This window comes from Mirounga leonina, unplaced genomic scaffold (genome assembly GCF_011800145.1).
Source record: "Mirounga leonina isolate KUSES-001 unplaced genomic scaffold, KU_Mleo_1.0 Mir_127, whole genome shotgun sequence".
Classification (NCBI taxonomy): domain Eukaryota; kingdom Metazoa; phylum Chordata; class Mammalia; order Carnivora; family Phocidae; genus Mirounga; species Mirounga leonina.
The window spans coordinates 43,956,443-43,974,560 of NW_023270316.1; the positions used below are offsets into that span (position 1 = coordinate 43,956,443).

General features: G+C 36.4%; 1 pseudogene; it reads left to right on the forward strand.

Moving 5' to 3' along the window:
- Positions 1–2,220: 2,220 nt before the first annotated feature.
- LOC118009673 overlaps positions 2,221–18,118 on the forward strand; it is a 40,184-nt pseudogene continuing 24,286 nt past the window's right edge.

Here is an 18,118-nt window from a genome sequence, read left to right on the forward strand (position 1 = left end):
CATTTAAGGTAATATTAGAAGAGAATTAAATATCACATGAGTTGGTCTTTTCTGACCATAACAAGTGTTTTGAGTATATGGAACTACTAGAACTTTTGATAAGGGAAACAAAGGCAAAAGAAAAAATTAAATCTCCTTATTGCCTACAGCCGATTGTCAAGTCCTTGAAATAGGTAGAATGACTTCCTCTGTGAGCTCATCTGCCTTGATGTTGACACTTTGCTAAGGGCAAAAGGCAGTCTTAGCCTGAACCCCCAGGATCCAGTGAGTCTACTTTAACATAAAAATTCCTTTAGGAACTTCCTTTATCTCTACCCTGCAACACATGTTAGCAATCATCCTCCAATCATATGGCCCACTGATACACATCTGAAGGGTCTCATTGACTGAGGGTTTACTAAACAGTAATAAATGACCTTTTTCTAACAATAGCTGGTCCCCTCAAGGTCCCAGAAACCTTGTTTCCAAAATACCTTTGAGGCTTGTGATGTCTCTAACCCCTTCCCAACTTGAAAGTATATAATCAGTCACTGGTCACAACCCCAGTGCAGCCCTTTCTGCCCCCGGGTCCTGTCCCCCTGCTTTAATAAAGCCACCTTTTTGCCCTAAAGATGTCTCAAGAATTCTTTCTTGGCCATTGGCTCTAAATCCCAACATTTCCTACATCACCCTCACATACTGCTGGTGGGACTATAAAATGCAACAACCACTCTAAGAAACAATTTGCCACTACCTTAAAAATTTAAACGTTTAACCACTATGTAACTCAACTATTCCTATCCCAGTTATAACCCAAGAAAATAAAAATCACATTTCATACAAGGATGGGTATTCATTGCAGCTTTCCACATAAGAGCCAAACACCAAAGAAAACATGGGTCTCTATTAGCATGTGATGGATAAATAGTTTACTGAAAGGAATACTGATCAGCAATAAAAAGGAATGAAATATTGATACAAGTAACAATACGAATGAACTTCAAAGTCATTATGCTGAGGGAAAAAGGCTAGACAAATGTACATATTCTATGCTTGCAGAAAATTCAAATTAAACTACAGTGACAGAAAGCCTATTAGTGGTTGCCATGGGACAGGGTGTAGAGAAGGAAGGATGGATTACAAAAAGGAAGAAGCTTTTGAGGATGATAAAACATTTGTTACCTTTCTCGTGGTGATGGTCTTTTGGGAGGATGCATATGTTGAGAATTGTCAAGTTTTGCATTCTATATATGTGTACGTCAGTCTACTTCCACTACACCTCAATAAAATTACAAAAAATGACATGAATTGGACTTTTCAATACCATTAGAAGTATTATAAAGTAATATGGAGAACTTTATAATTAAAAAATGATATGTACAGGGCTTTCCTTGTGTAGAATGGCTATCTAATGGATATCATTTCCAAGTAACCTTCATGGGCATGGTTCTTATTAGGTTTGCCAGTTTTGCAGATGGGCTTTGTGGTTGTTCTCTGAGTGGCCACAGAGGATTCCATGCTTGGTATAATGCCCTGCTGTTGCCATCGCAAAATTCTTCATATTTTTTTATTTTTATTTATTTATATTTAAAGATTTATTTATTTATTTATTATTGGGGGGGAGGGCAGAGGTAGAGGAGGAGAGAGAATCTCAAGTGGGCTCCCGGCTGAGCGCAGAGCCTGACATGGGGCTCGATCCCAAGACCCCAAGATCATGACCTGAGTGGAAATCAAGAGCCAGATGCTTAACTGAGTGAGCCAGCCAGGTGTCCCTCTTCATAACTTTTAACCAGGGGGGCTCTCATTGTCATTTGCTACTGCACCTGGCCAATTATGTAGCCAGTCCAGTCCCAGATCATGGAATCGTCATGGAGGCAATTTAAAAGAATGAAGCCTCTTGATAATAAAGAGTAGATCTGTACTTGAAGCATCTGTATCCATGCTTTAGAAATTCTACAAGGGACAAGATATGGGAAATTAGATTGCACAGTGTGGATTTTTTTTTTTTTGGTATCATTGGCAGGATGGAGTGTTTATAGACTAAAAGTACATGGTAAACACACACTTTCCTGATGAAACCAGGAAATAAGAACTACTAGAGCTCTCGAAAGTTAATGAGAAACTACCAGCCAAATTTCTTTCACTTTTTTTCTTTCTACATCAGGATATAAATTATACATCATTCCCTGATATGTGCTCAGTAGTTATAGGCCCTCTCTAAGAGTTATCTGAGAGTCGATGATGTACATGTTATTTGCTATGGGGCTCTGCAGAGACAAACATGTTACACCATCCTCCACAGATGTTTATTACACCACAATTACTGAAACAGACATGCACTGTACTAAATCTCCAAATATAAAGCAGAAACAGAGAATGACTGTAAGAGTAATGATGTTATTCGATCTCCTTCTCCCTCTTTTTTTTTTTTTTTTTTTTACCAACAGACATGATGAATATCAACAAAGTGATCTCTGCACTGTCAACAAGAGGAGATGATTAATAATGCATCCCTAGGTAACTTGCTGGGATTTCTTTGTGAAACAAATCTTACCTTCTAGGTTTCCTCTCCCACTTTAAAAGCTTCAGGTTGTTGCCTATCACTGAGTAGAGGCCAAGAAAAAGCCCTTGCCTTAGCTACAGAAACTGAGAAGAAAAATAACAAGTCCTAGGTCACTTGCTTGATGTCTTACAGCTAGATGCAGCTGCATTTTACAGCCTGTTTATTAAAAAAAAAAAGTTCTAAGACTTTGCTGAGCTATGAAACTTCCTCACCACAGAAAAAATAGACAAATAAAAATTCAGGAGCTGAAAGCAAAAGCAAAAAGAAATAGGTGAGGTGTTTGCATTAATTACCATGAATTGGGCTTGCAGAATGGGTAGATTGATAATAATGGGTATCATACTGCATATTTTCAGCTCATAGGCAAATTGTTCATATCATTGAGGAAACTATTGTAAACACATTATTACAGGTTTGAGTCAGAACTCGGAGGATGGAGGATGCGATGTGTCAATACTCTTAATAATCTATTAAGAGTAATGTCAAATGGCCTGAGCATTTCACCAAAATGAATTTTATGCCTTAAATACTGACAACTTGTTCCATCCATGGTACAGGGATGACCTTGAGCTGATTATTGGTTGGTTGACTGGCTGAGGAATATCTCAAGATTTGCATTAGCAAACAGCTCAAGAAGTTTGACTCTGTCCCGGGTTACCCCTAGATCCAGAGTATAAGGAAAACCAAGAAAATTACTAGACTAACTCAGGGCTTCCAGGTTCCAAGCCAGGATTTCTCAGCCTAATTGTGCCATGACCTTCAGGATCAGATAACTGCCAAATCTCTGATATCATAATTTCAATTGCCTTAGTCACTTTTTTAAACCCATTTAAATGAATGCTCTATAAATTTAAAATAATATATCACACAGATTAACTGAGATCCCCAACTCAAGTTAAATTTGGCCACACTGCTAAAATGGACATTATTCCTGTTTTCACCTTTTAATTGTGTTTTGGTTGTCACTCTCTTTTCAAACTTTACTCTTATTATGCTAACTTTTATCCCTAAAATCTTGGAGTAGATACACTATCTCCCCCTACCCCAAAAAAAGCAGAAGAGGAAAAGTTGTAGAAGTAAATTTGCCTTCCCAAAAGGCAGAAACTGGTCATCCTACCTACGTGTAAGGTTATCTAAGAACTCCGCTCAGCCATCTTTTTGGTAAGATCACATAGAGGGGAAAAAATTCAGGATGTCAGAATAGGAAAGTCCTTAAAAGAAAGCTATTCCAGGTTCTGCTTCTACTCTAACTTTAAAGGCAAAGATTTTCATTTTCACAGTAATACTATTATGTGGGATAGGAGTGCAAATGAGAAAGATACATACTTTAAAAAGAAGCAAGCGCATAAAAAAATAATTTTACATTTGGAGAAGGGCTATGTTCTAGTAAAATCTCTGTTTTATCATACTGACCCCAGCTTGGTTTGATCTATGCCAGAGTTTCTCAGCCTTGGCACTGCTGACATTTTGGAACCAGATAATTATTTGTACTGTACATTCCAGAGCTTTTACCAGCATCCTTGGTCTTTACCCATTATATGCCAGTGGCAGCACTCCATACTCCACAACTCATGACAATTAACAATGTCCCCAGACATTGCCAAGTGCCTCCTTGGTGAAGCAAAATCACCCTGGTTGAGAACCACTGCCCTAAATAGTACTGCTAGAATAACACATGACACAGTCTCCTCACACAGCCTCTGGATATATTGGTTTCTCTTCCTGGCTTGATCTTCTTCACACACACACACACACACACACACACACTTCTCTTTCAGATTTTTAAAAAATGACTTTTTAAGGGACATGTTAAAATTTAAAGGCTCTATTTCCTTATTTGAATTCAACCAATATTTACTAAACACTTACTATATGCAGAGCAGTGGGCTATGCATTAAATACGTTCTAAAGATGTATAAGGAAAATTCTCTTCCAAAAAGGGTTTGCAATCTATAAAGAGGGATTCCAATTACTGGAGCACATTGCAGAGTAAATTAGCACCATAAGAGGGGAAAGATGGTGAGGGAAGGAATATATGACACCTGGGGGCTCCTCGGGGCTCTTTGTACAGTATTGTGCCCCGCCTTGTGCTGCTTCTTGAGAACATATTTAAAAGCTTCTGAATATAAATCTATCTCCCAAAACCACCTTCTCATGTTTAGGAATGTTAGGAGACACAGAAGGGCCACGGATTTCCTTCAAGTGACGTTAAATTTCAAGGCACTTAATCAGAGGTGCGTGGTTACTCGTCACTCTTCAATATTAATGCTCTTACATCACGTTCACTGCCAATGACTATTTGCTCTTCACAGAACTTCAGTAATTAACTGGGAGAATTACTAACTTTGTTTTGTAGGAAAGAACTAAAGGCCCAGAAAAACTCACTGATTTTTTTTTTAAGACTGCTGTGATAATTAACTTTACATTCTCCTTTCAAAATTTAGTATTGGCAGCTTAAATGTGGATTAAAAGTTATATTCTAATGAGTTTAAATTACAACGGACAGTAGCTTGGATCAGAACCTGGTTTGGCTATGAGCTGAACAGCCAGCTAACCTTATCATTAAGAGAGCCACAGGAGAAAGGTTTCATGCATAAACCTTGCCTATAGAAATCTGTAGTGATCCAAGCATTAGTTTCAAAAGAGAGACTATGTGTCAGAAAGTTGATGACTAGAGAAAGATCTTATTTCTTTCCTTTTAGTAATTCTTTGCTTCCCTAATAGTAAGAGCAAAGAAGTTAGGTAGGACATACAAGAAATCTGCTCCTGATCTGGTTCTTTATTTGTTTGTTTTAATTAAGTCTTTCATTTTAATTCCAGTATAATTAACATACAGTGTTATATTAGTTTCAGGTGTACAATAGAGTGATTCAACAATTCTATACATCATTATTCAGTGTTCATCATAAGCATGCTCTTAATCCCCTTCACCGATTTCACCCATTCCCCCACCCACCTCCTCTCTGATATGCTTTATTTTAAATGACTAAACTAGGAATGTCAAAAAAGTAAATGTTATTTCTTTAGCTAACAGGCTAAGCAAGATAAACAGAAAAACAAAGTCCTGTTTTGTGAGAATGCCACAAAAAACCTTCCAGAGCAGGATAATGATCCACAATGATTTATTATCCTGTACCCCAGAGTTGCAGACATAGTAGATTCCAGAAGAGGCCTGATACAGACAATGCTAATACTAAGCAAAGGTAAATAACAGAAGGATGACTGGTGTTTAAATAAACCTCTTAATCTGGTAGCCTGTTTAAATGAATGCTGGCATTAATATTTATTATTAGAAGTTTTAATTAATACTAAAAATTATCATTTTTTAAATTACATCTTATTTTCCATGTGAACCACATCTATGGGTAACCTGCTGGTTTAGACTGCAAGGCAGTAATCATCTTGCCACTGTACAAATTAATTTAATGGAGGGGTAAGTACACAGGAGAAATGCGATAGCTCCTAACATTTTGACCTAATACCAGGTCACAAAGTGGAAGTAAGTAGAATATTTTGATAGGAAAATCATCAGAAAAGACAGAGACCTCATCCATGTCATAACCATGGAAAACGAGATCTGGGGCAGTGGGTTAACTGTAGGCTGCTTTGGTATTTTGATAGCATTAAAGAAGGTATTTAAAAGATTTTTCTAAATTTTGAAATAACTGTGGCTTACAGAAAAGTTGCAAAAATAGTATAGAGTTCTCACTTCACCCAGTTTGCCTTAATGTTAACATTTCATATAATTTTGAATAATTACATGAATAATTAATATTGATACAATACTATTAAACTACAGACATTATTTGCATCTCATTTGCTTTCTCTCTATCGTTCTTTTTCTGGACCAGGATCCTACATTGCATTTAGTTGTCATGCCTTCTTATGTCCTTAACCTGTCAGAGTTCCTTAGTCTTTGTCCTTCATGACCTTAACATGGTTGAAGAGCATTAACCAGCTATTTTCTCCCTTAAAAATATCCCTTAATTTTGGTTTGTCTTCTGTTTTCTCATGATTATATTAACGTCATTTTTTTTGGCAAGAATACCACAAAAATAAGGTTATAACTTTCTCAGAACATCGTATTAGGAAAAATAATAAATAAATGACAATATGTCTCATTACTTATGATCAACATTGTATCTGCCCAGATTTGTCCACTATAAAATTACTAGAACCTTCAGAAGCAACACTGCCCTATGAACACATTAGTTTTAGTCATTGAACCCATTTTGAACTTCTGACACTCAGAGTCATAAGAAAAAATTTTGCATTGTTTTAAACTACTGAGTTTGTGGTAATTTGTTACAGTAGCAATAGGAAACGAATACGTTACCCGTATTATTAGTTAAAATAAGGTATCCAATTTGTTAGATATTTCTGAAGAAAAAGTATTTGTATTGATCAGAGCTTATGTCCTTCAAAAAATAATTTGACCTAGCACTCCGGGAAATAAAGAAACTCTAATTCCACAGACCATAGTAGGTTGGAAACTACATATTTTGGATCTGAAAATGTCAGCATTTACATTTGCTTTTAATTCCACACGTAGCCTACTCCAGAATCAGTAGAGCTATAGTACCTCTTCAAAGATATAAAAATCTGGAAAAACCTTCCAACTCGGTTGGATAAATGAGTGAAGTAGAGAGTACATTAACACCCAGATTTCATAGTAACCAAGAAATTTTAGAAAACCATAAAAGGTTATCTAACTAAATCCTTTGGCTTGAATTTAACTGAATAAAATCTTCCACATACATTTATATTTTCTGCAACCAAATATATGTGTTTGCATGCATGTGCCTACATATGTATATGTAGTGGATTAAATATGGAGTTAATGTTTTTTAAAAAATATTTTATTTAGGGGCGCCTGGGTGGCTCAGATGGTTAAGCATCTGCCTTCGGCTCAGGTCATGATCCTGGAGTCCCTGGATTGAGCCCCACATCCGGCTCCCAGGCGGGGAGCCTGCTTCTCCTTCTCCCTCTGCCTCTCCCCCTGCTCATGCGTGCTCTCTCTCTCTCTCTCTATCTCTGTGTCTTAAATAAAATCTTTTTTAAAAATTATTTATTTATTTATTTATTTGCGAGCGTGAGCAAGCAAGTGGGGGGAGGAACAGAGAGACAGAGGGAGAAGCAGACTCCGAGCTGAGCGTGGAGCTCCATGCAGGCCTCAATCCCACAACTCTGAGATCATGCCTAAGCCAAAATCAAGAGTTGGAGGCTTAACTGACTGAGCCACCCAGGTGCCCCTGAAGTTGTTTTCATTTCATTAAAACTATAGGTATTCCACAAGTATTTTCAATTGTTGATGCAGAACACAATGTTGATAACAATGAGAAAAATACTCACATTATTCTTTTTTTTTTTTTTCCCTTGGACAACTATAAGCATTCCTTAATATCAATTTGATTTTCTCTGGGTTAATTTTTCAGAAAGATCGATTTCTTTTTTTCCTTCAGTTTTACTGAGATATAATTGACATATAATCTTGTGGAAGTTTAACATATATAATGTGATAATTTGATATTTGTATATATATTGCAAAATGATTAACATAATAAGGTTAGTTAACACATCCACCATATCACAGAGTCATCGTGTGTGTGTGTGTGTGTGTGTGTGTGTGGTGAGAACACTTAAGGTCTATTCTCTTAGCAACTTTCAAGTATATAACACAGTATTATTAACTCTAGTCACCATCTATACATTATATCCCCAGGACTTATTCATCTTATAATGGAAAATTTGCATCATTTGATCAATATCTCCCTATTTCCCCCATACCCAGGACCCTGGCAATCATCAATCTACTCTCTATTTCTGCAAGTTTGGCTTTTTAAGATTCTACATAAAAGTGATACCAGGTAGTATTTATCATTCTGTGTCTGACTTATTTCATTTAGCATACTGCCCTCTAGGATTACCCATGTTATTACAAATAGCAGGATTTCCTAATTTTTTATGGCTGAGAAATACTCTATCATGTATGCATATTATATACATACACACACATACACATATGTATATATACATACCACATTTTCTTTATCTATTCATCCACCAGCAGACATATAGGTTGTTTCCATGTCTTCGTTATTATGAATAATGCTACAGTGAACATGGGGGTGCAGATATCTCTTCAAATTTCATTTCTTTTGGATATATACCCGGAAGCAGGATTGCTGAATCATAAAGTAGTCCTATTTTTAATTTCTTGAGAAACCGTCATACTGATTTCCATAGCTGCTAAACCAATTTATACTCCCACCAACATTGCATAAGGGTTCCCTTTTCTCTATCACATTATTCTTAAACATTTCATGTATTTTTGCACCTTTTCTTGGATATTACTTGAAAAAGTCATATACTTCTGTGGTTACAGTAGTACTGTTTTCACTTTGACTGGACACATTCCTTCCTAATCTCACTTTTGCTGCTTTCTTTGATTGGGGCATAAAATCAAAGCTTGATTTTTTATTCTTGACTATTTCTGATTTAAAAAATCATTACTCTTCTAACTATTTTATTTATTACTTTTTTTAATAATCCAGTCAAGAAATGGGTAGAGGACATGAACATACATTTATTTTTATTTTTTATTTTTTTTAAAGATTTTATTTATTCATTTGAGACAGAGATACAGAGAGAGAAAGACAGCATGAACGGGGGAGAGGCAGAGGAAAAGGGAGAAGCAGGCTCCCTGCTGAGCCAGGAGCCTGATGCGGGGCTCGATCCCAGGACCTTGGGATCATGACCTGAGCCGAAGGCAGACGCTTAACTATCTGAGCCACCCACGTGCCTCAGTTTAACAATAAATTGTTGTTGTTATTTATCCAGATTTTGAAAGTACTCTTAAGCAGCTATCTCATTTTGGTAAAATAAATTTAATTTCAGTAATACTGTTTAAAAATTTGGAAAATTCTAAAGGATGTCTTTGGCTATTGAACTAAATGTAGTTTCTTTACATTGACTTAATTCGTTTCAATTTATTTCCTTACGAAAAAAAAATCTGCAGTGCAAAACAGAAACTAAAATAAGTCCAGATGACAAAGGTGATGATTCAGATAAATCTTATAAGTCCTACTTCACATAGAAATATTATCAAATCAGGCATCTGGGTGGCTCAGTTGGCTAAGTGTCTGCCTTCATCTCAGGTCATGATCCCAGGGTCCTGGGATCAAGTCCCATACTGGGACTCCCTGTTCAGTGGGGAGTCTGCTCCTCCCTCTCCCTCTTGTGCTCTGCTCTCTCTCACTCATTCTCTCTCAAGTAAACAAATAAAATCTTAAAAAAAATATTATCAAATCAAGAAACACTTTTTTCTTAGTTCCTAAGACAGAATTAGGAAAACAAGGATTTTCTTAATAATTTTATAGAATTCAAATGAATATCCTTGCTTACTAAAAAAATAAACTTTCCTTCTCAGAACAATGCAAGAAAGATTTTGTTTATATTTATATTATCATATATAAAAATTATCATAAAAATCTATACTAATTACTACTATCACTCATGGAATAAAACATTTCTGAGTGCACACTATGTACAAGACACTACGTTATAGTGACAAACACAACCAATATGTAAAAATAAACAATAGGATACTGAGAAGCTAGCTGGAAGTGTTATTAAGCTTTTGGCTAGATTTTGCTTAGGGCAACACAGGCCAAGAATGGTAATAATAAACTGTACTAAGGCAGCCCAGCATGTCAGGCTGAAGCTTGATGAATGAGTTGGAAACACAAGGCATTAGTGAGCAGGCTTTGCTTTCACTGATTTAAGTGTAAGAGATGAAACTTGGAAAAATAAAACTTCCCTCAGGCAGGGAAAGAGATGCATGAGTGCTTCTCCAGGGGATGGGCAGCTGCCAGTCTAGAAAACAAGCTAACTAGTGTACTGGTCACAGCCAAGAAAGCCAGGAAGCTTTGCCAGGAAGGCAAGGATGATTTTCAACCACTTATCCACCCACCGGGATACATTCACACTTCAGACAGCAGAAGTTGAACCAAAAAAGCAATTTTTTCCCTTTGCAGTCTTTTGTGATGGCTTGATTGTTAACTAGCTTGCCTAGTGATCATGGTGATCAAATTACCCATATTGTCATCATTTTATTTATCCTCTCATATTCTGGAAATATGCAGTTAAATCATTGTTGATTGGTTTCCTGCTAAATATTCTGTATTATATACCAAAATTTTTAGAACCCTATAGTGCCTCCACATGCTTCTTGTTCTAAATTACCTTAGAAAATTAACAGGAAGCACAGCTCTCTTAGAAGCTCAGGGACACTTTTGTATTTCCCAGCACTAATGATAAAACTGCTACCCAAAAAGGCAGCAACAAATATAGGAGGTCAAACAAAGGTGATAGGGACCTTCATTTATTTGTTATGCTACCCTTCCTGTGTCTTATTTGCTTAATGTTGCTCTATCGTTATTAGAGCCCCTACAGTTAGGGAAAAATAAACCATAATTAGCATGAGTAAGTTACCTTTTGGGTAATAGGATTCCTAGGTGAGTCTGGCACAGATTAAGCCTTCCATAAGAGTCTAATTAGAGTGTTACTTATTCTATAGCTACTACTCACCAATTATTTAACATAATCTTTGACACCAGCTTATTCTAACGTCTAAAAATATTAAGGCACTTTAGAAGAGGTCTTTTTGAGATTAGCTCCTATACTTCCTCGAAACAATTAGGGAAGTAAAATAAGGAAAAACCAAGATTATCTTTGCTAATATGATTTGGAACACAAAATGCCTACCTCTATTTCTGTAGCATAATTCTTTCACTGAAGTTCATGATATGATAAGGTTCACAAGACTTGGGAAATTATATCCAGACTACTTTTATGAGTAACTGTGTACTTAAAACCTCTGTATCATTTGTAATATCTGGGAAATTTTGGAAGAGGTTTCAGAATTCTTTGAATCCACTAGTCAATAAAATGCACAAAATATAATAAGATCCAGTAAAAATATACCAGTAGCAGTCAAAAAGGGAAGAGTTCCAACTTTATGCCTTAAATTGTAAAATATAATAGCCAAAACAAGGAAAAGAAGGTTCTGGGTTTACAGAGGCTCAGTTCCTTCCACTGTTCCCATCCTTGCCGAAACTAAATGAAAAAAAAAGGTAAGTGATATCCTCCAATTTTCTGAGTTTGGAGGAAAAACGGTTAATAATGAGAAAGGTCAAGGGGCAAGATTCCATGAGTAGAAAGAAGCTCTGACATACCACTTTGTGAACTACAGCAGAGATAAGAGTGGTATCCAGGGCTTCCTATTCTCCAGGACATTGCACTATCAGAGAAGGAGATGAGGGAAGTTATAAAGGGGCTAATGAATAATAACTTTCTTTTTCTTAATCAGATTCTGAATCTGTCAAAAAAAAAAAAAAAAAGGCAAAGAATCAGTATATGGAGACAAAAAGTTGTCCCTGCTAGTGATAAAACTGCAAAGGAGGATGTAGCATGTAGTTGCAAGGTAGCAGGATTCCTAATACTGATTTAGATTCACTTGCCCATGCACTAATTACCAGAGCTGGAAATCTGAAGACCTCCTCTTGTGAAGGCTCACCCTTGTAAAAGTTAATAGAATCCAAGAGCAGACCAGTGCTCATGCTTCTTCCAAGTACCTTGGTTCCCAAAAGGAAAGAGTGGCTTAACCATGCATGTCTACTTCCATGAGCAAACACCAAGCAAAACCCCTTCCAGCTATTCACATTTCCAAAGGTAGTGGATAAAGATGGTAGTCTGGTGTACTGAGGAAAATGTCCTCTTGGTAAAAGCTAGAGAATTGAAGACTAAGCTTCCTTTCCAACTAAGATTATACTCCTGTCTGGACAGATTGGGTTCTGTTAACAGAAAAGTAATTGGGTCTTAGAAGAAAGACCAAAGTCTCAGATGAACCCAGCCTCATCCCAGCTCACCTTGTAGCCCCCAGATATGCCAGGCCTCAGGAAAGTGAACAGAAAGAAGTGCTAAGTAGGGTAGGGAAAGGTGGATTAGTCCCAAATAAGATGGGTATCAAAGACATCTCTCACATTTCATCAAAACAAATAAAAAGTTTGGATAAATATGCCTGTATCAGAGAAACAAATGAAAAGTAATGGTATGGCACTTTGGTATGGCACTTTTGCAAACATACTAAAAACACATTGAAGGAAAGAATGAACCAAAATGAAAGAAAAACAACAAATGCAGAAAAGAGACAAAGAATGCAGCATGGGAGAAAGTATCATCTAAGAAATAAAAGCAGCAGGGCGCTTGGGTGGCTCAGTCATTAAGCATCTGCCTTCAGCTCAGGTCATGATCCCAGGGTCCTGGGATGGAGCCCTGCATCGGGCTCCCTGCTCCATGGGAGGCCTGCTTCTCCCTCTCCCACTCCCCCTGCTTGTGTTCCCTCTCTCGCTGTCTCTCTCTCTCTGTCAAATAAATAAATAAAATCTTTAAAAAAAAAAAAAGAAAAAGAAATAAAAGCAGCACTACACAAGTGCTGCAGAAACACAAAAAATTAGCATAATATAAAAAGAGCTCAAAATTATATAATTAAAAAATCAGAATGAGATGAAAACATAAGGAAACTTTTAGAGTTAAGGAAACAAATATAGAAATAAATAGTTCCATTGCAAATATATTGCCTAAGTTAAAAGACAGTGATGAATAGAATAGATGTGGATGAATAAGAAAAGATTTGACAGAATCATAATGGGTAAAAAAAAAGGCAAGAATAAAGAAATAACGAATGAGGAGGTTAAAATTATTTAAAGCAGGCAAAAATGATCCAACATAAAGATAATATCTCTCAGATAATGAATATAAGGAGAATGGATCTTAAATATAGGAAGATATGACTAGGCATATTAAGAAGGTATAATATCTCCTGGAAAAACTGATAAAAACAAGCACAATAAGATAAATTATGGCTAACTATTGAAATATAAAGGAAGGTGGAAACCATTCAAGATGGCAGCATAGGAAGACCCTACATTCACCTCCTTCTATGGATATACCAAATCTACAGCTAAATCCAGGGCAATTTTCTCTGAAAAAGACCTGTGAAATAGATGAACAGCTCCTCCACAACAAAGGATGAAAAGGCCACATCAAGATGTGTAGGAAAGGCAGAAATATGGTCTTGCCAACCCCCCCCCCCCCCGCCCAGTGCCACAACCTGTAAGTGGGAGGGATCTCACAAATGCAGAGCATATCCCGGAGGAGTGAAAGGTTCAAGAACCACATCAGGCACTTCAAACCATGGGAAATGCACAGAGAGATGAGCCCCCAAAATGTCTGGCTTTGAAAACCAATGGGACTACATCCAGGGGACACAAAGGGCTATAAAAAACTTAGACTCCATTCATAGGCTTGAGCACAGACTTACTTATCCTGGGACCTAGTACAAAAGTAGCAAGTTGAAAAGTACTTAGTCCACAAGTGAAGGAGATTAATGGCTAATCTTAAAACATGTGGAGGAGCAGGGGTCTGTTGGAACTCTCTCCAGGGACGGAGGCACTGGTAGGTGTCATTTTTTGCAGTCTCCCTCTCCTTGATAGCACTGCATGTCCCAGGCTGGGGCTCCCCTGGAGCTAAACCTGGGAGGTGGGATCACCCTAGCCATGCATTCCCCCATGGCCTTTCCCTGCTAAATCCAGTGGGCAGATGTACCCAGGCATTCTCCTGTGGTCCCACAAAAGCTGGTGGGTACATACAGTCCACAGAGTGAATACCCTTTGAATGCCTGGTTCTGATGGTCAGAGAAACTTGCATTTCTGGGCCCCATGGGACTGAAACAATCTGAGACACAGTTCTTGGCAGGTTACCATTCCCAAGTCACTGCACAGACCACAGACTGAAAAATACCTCTGTCTTCCTGTGATCACTCCTTTAAGACTGGGAGAGATAGCTGCTTCACCTAATACATAAAAACAAACAGAGAAAGCCAAGTAAAATGAGGAAACAGAGGAATGTGTTCCAAATGAAAGAACAAGATAAAATCCAAGGAAAAAAACCTTATGAAATGGAGATAGGTAATTGACCTGATAAAGAGTTCAAAGTAATGGTCATAAAAATGCTCACCGTCTCAAGAGAAGAACAGATGAACCCAGGGAGAGCTTCAACAAATATATAAAAAATATAGGTAAGTACCAAGTCACAGAGCTGAAATAAAAATACACTAGAGGGGTTCAACAGGAGACTAGATGAAGCAAAGGAAAGGATCAATGACCTGGAAGACAGGTTAGTAGAAAGAACTTACTCAAACAGAACAGCAAAAAGTAAAAAGAATTTTTTAAAAATGAAGATAACTTTAGGGACCTATAGGACAATGTCAAGTGGAACAACATTTGCATTATAGGAGTCCCAGAAGGAGAAGAGAGAGAAACAGAAAACTTATTTGAAGAAATACTGGTTGAAAACTTGCCTAACACGGGGAAGAAGGAAACAGAAATCCAGATCCAGGAAGTCCAGAGAGTTTCAAAAAGATGAACCCAAAGAGATCTACATTAAAATGCATTATAATTAAAATGTCAAAAGTTGAAAATAAAGAGAGAATCTTAAAAGCAGCAAGAGAAAAACAATTTATTATATACAAGGAGACCACCATAAGAATATAAGCAGATTTTTTAGCAGAAACTTTGCTGTCTAGAAGACAATGGCATGATATTTTCAAAGTGTTGAAGGCAATAAACTTCCACCTAAGAATACTCTACCCAGCAACGTTTCATTCAGAATTGAAGGAGAGATAGAGTTTTCCAGACAAGCAAAACCTAAAGGAGTTCACCACCACTAAATCAGCCTTACGATAAATGTTAAAGGGACTTTGTTAAGTTGAAAAGAGAGGGCATTAATTAGTAACAAGAAAACATATGAATAAGTAAAAATCTTACTGGTAAAAGTAAATATATAGCTAGGGTAGTGGACTAATAATCACTTAAAAGCTAACATGAAGGTTAAAAGACAGAAGTAGTAAAAATAACTATAACTACAACAATTCATTAATGAATATACAAAATAAAGAGATGTAAAAGGTGACATCAAAAACATAAAATAAGAGAGGGGGAGTAAAAATATAAAATGTATTTTATACATGTATTCAAACTTAATGTATTCATAATACATTATAATGTATTTTATAATGTATTCAAACTTAACTTGTTATCAACTTAAGATAGACTAATATATACGTAGGCTGATATATAATAGCTTTGTGGTAACCACAAAGCAAACAACAATGTAAATACCTTAAAAAGTAATGAGAATGAAATCTAAACATAACACTAAAACGAGGCATCAAACCACAAGGGAAAAGAACAAGAGAAGAAAGAATCAGAGAAGAATTACAAAACAGTTGGAAAACAATGAATAAAATGGTAGTATGCACTTATCTATAATTACTTTAAATGTAAATATACTAAATTCTCTAATCAAAAGTCATAGAGTGGATAAATAAATAAAAAAACAAGACCCATCTATATGCTGCCTACAAGAGATTTACCTCAGATGTAAGGATAAACAAATTGAAAGTGAAGAGATGGAATAAGATTTTTCATGAAAATTGAAACAAAAGGAATATGGGGTAGCTATACCAATATCAGACAAAATAGACTTTAAAGCAAAGATGGGCATTAAATGAGGATAAAAGCATCAATCTAGTAAGAAGCCATAACATTTGCAAATATTTATGCACCCAACATAGAAGCACCTAAATATATAAAGCGCTTATTAAACAGAATTAAACAGAGAAATCAGGAGCAATACAGTGACATCAGGGGACTTTAATACCCCACTTACATCAATGGATAGATCATCCAGACAGAAAACCAGTAAGGAAATGTTGACCTTCAGTGACACATTAGACCAGATGGACTTAATAGATATATACAGAACATTCCAATCAAAGGCAGAATAATACATATTCTTCTCAAGTGCACATGGAAGATTCTCCAGGATAGATCATGTTAGGCCACAAAAACGTCTCAATAATTTTAAGAAGATTGAAATCATATCAAGCACCTTTTCAGACCACAATGTTATAAAAGTAGAAATCAATTACAGGAAAGAAAACCCTGGAAAAATTACAAATATGTGGAGATTAAACAACATGCTCCTGAACAACCAATGGGTCAACCAAGAAATCAAAGGAGAAACCTTGAGACAAATGAAAATGTAAAAACAACATGCTAAAATCAGTTCTTAGAGTGAAGCTTATGGTGACACAGGCCTATCTTCCTAATTGGATGAATTAATATTGTTACAAATATTCATATCAATACTTACCTGGCAGGGGAGATACCATGATCACAAATATTCATATCAAAGTTAAAATGGCATTTTTCACAGAAATAGGACAGCCTTAAAATTTATATGGAACCACAAAAAGATCCTAAATAGCTAAAGCAAGCTTGAGAGAGAATAAAACTAGAGGTATCACGCTTCCGGAATTTCAAACTATACTACAAAGCTTTAGTAATCAAATACTACGGTATTGGTATAAAAACAGCCCAATAGAACAATGGAACAAAACAGAGCTCAGAAACCAACCCATGAATATATGACCAATTAATTTACAACAATGGAGGCAAGAATATACAATGGGGAAAGGACAGCCTCTTCAACAAATGGTGTTGGGACAGTCATATAAAAAAGAATGAAACTGGACTAACATCTTAACACAATACACAAAAATTAACTCAAAATGGATTAAAGACTTGAATATAAGACCAGAAACCATAAAACTCCTAGAAGAAAACATGGGCTGTAAGCTCCTTCACATCAGTTTGGCAATAATTTTTGGATCTGATTTTTTTTAGATTTTATTTATTTATTTATTTATTTATTTATTTGAGCATGAGAGAGACAGAGAGACAGGGATCACCAGTGAGGTGGGAGGGTAGAGGGGGAGGGAGATGCAGACTCCCCACTGAGCAGGGAGCCCAATGTATGGCTCAATCCCAGGACTCTGAGATCAAGATCCTGAGCTGAACAGATGCTTAACTGACTGAGCCACCCAGGCACCCCTGGATGTGATTCTAAAAGCAATGGCAAGAAAGCAAAAATAAACATATGGGACTCTTACCAACTAAAAAGCTTCTGCACAGCAAAGGGAAAAACAAAATAAAAAGGCAACCTACTGAATGAGGTTAGATATGTGGAAATCATATATCCAATAAAGGGTTAATACTGAAATTGTATAATGAACTTCTACAACTCAATGACAAAAAACCCTAAACAATCTAATCAAAAAACGGGCAGTGGATCCGAGTAGGCATTTTTTCAACGAAGACATACAGATGGCCAACAAGTACATGAAAAAATTATCAGTATCACTGATCATCAGGGAAATGCAAATCAAAATCATAATGTGATATCATTTCATATGTTAGAATGGCTATTATCAGAAAGACAAGAAATAACAAGTATTGGTGAGGGTGTGGAGAAAAGGGAACCTTCATGCACTGTTGGTGGGAATGTAAACTGATACAGCCAGTATGGAAAGCAGTATGGAGCTCTCCCAGAAAACTAAAAATAGAACTACCATATGATCTAATAATTCTACTTCTGGGTTTTTATCTCTAG